Source organism: Mandrillus leucophaeus, unplaced genomic scaffold (assembly GCF_000951045.1).
Source record: "Mandrillus leucophaeus isolate KB7577 unplaced genomic scaffold, Mleu.le_1.0 Scaffold736, whole genome shotgun sequence".
In the NCBI taxonomy this organism is placed as follows: Eukaryota; Metazoa; Chordata; class Mammalia; order Primates; family Cercopithecidae; genus Mandrillus; species Mandrillus leucophaeus.
The window spans coordinates 266,183-267,358 of NW_012107986.1; the positions used below are offsets into that span (position 1 = coordinate 266,183).

General features: G+C 40.7%; 1 protein-coding gene across 1 annotated transcript in view; it reads left to right on the plus strand.

Annotated features, from left to right (window-relative positions):
• The window catches only part of PRKCE (protein kinase C, epsilon), a 362,682-nt gene that overhangs the window by 265,736 nt on the left and 95,770 nt on the right, over positions 1-1,176 (plus strand). The gene's annotated exons all lie outside the window — the stretch shown is intronic.

The window sequence follows — 1,176 nt, forward strand, 5'->3', positions numbered from 1 at the left end:
TCTGAAGTCAATTGGATTCTCGATCATTTGTATGGATCAATTTCTGTTTTCCAGAAGTGTGTTAAAGCTTTGTCTCCATTATTCTAAAATTATTGAATGATGCGACATAGGTCTGTTTTCATCTATTGCACTCACCCAGGATAGATCTCTTCAATTTAGAAAATTAAGCCCTTCAGTTCTAGAAAATGTATTACTTATTTCTTTAATGATTCTTTCTCTTCTGTTTTCTCTTTCTGGAACTATCATTCAGATATTGGACTAGTCAACTTGGGGTTCACCGTAGACTAATCTGGGTGGCCCACTTAGTTGGTGAGCCTCAGACTATCACTATTTTTAGGACTTTCCTCTTGGAGTGCTTCGATTACTCCCAGAGTCTTGCCTAAAGGGAGATGGCCTAGTGGCCAGCACCACAGGAACCAAGTGAAGCCAGATTGGAGGACCCAACTTCCAGAGTACACATGTTTATTTAATTCTCCTGTGTTCAGTACTATCCCCTCATGCCCAACTACCCTCACTCCATGCTTAGTCTAGAGATCCTGTTTCACTGCTCCAGAGAACAAACCTCTAGGGACAGGGAAGGGGCCATGCCAAGAGGAAAGAAGAATCTGGGTTTATAACTAGTTTTCAAGCAAATCTCTCTTTTATCTCTCTCCACATCACCCTCATCTCCAGAGTAGCTGTTACTGCATATTTCCTGAGCTTTGGGGATAGGAAGGTGGAAATTCTGCAGCATAAATTTGATTGCTCTTGACCTTCCCCATTGCTGGTTCAGGATTCTGTTTTCTTGGATCTACTAATTCAGTTACCACTCATCCGTTTACTTTCAAGATTCCAACATTGTGTTTCATTGTTTCTTTCTTATTCTCTCCATCTTTGTGTGCAATTTTAGGAAGGAAAGTAAAATAGTGGTGAATATTCAAAATCTGCATTCTTTATCCAGAAATGAATAAGAATCATAATAACAGCAGCAACAACAGCAGCAAAACAGGTACTTAGCCTTTGTGTAGCCAGACACTCTTCTTTTTTTTTTTTTTTTTTTTTTTTTTTGGAGACAGGGTCTTGCTGTGTTGCCCAGGCTGTCATGCAGCGTTACAGTGATAGCTCAGTGCAACCTGGAACTCCTGGGTTTGAGGAATCCTCTCACCTCAGCCTCCCAAAGTGCTGGAATTACACAGC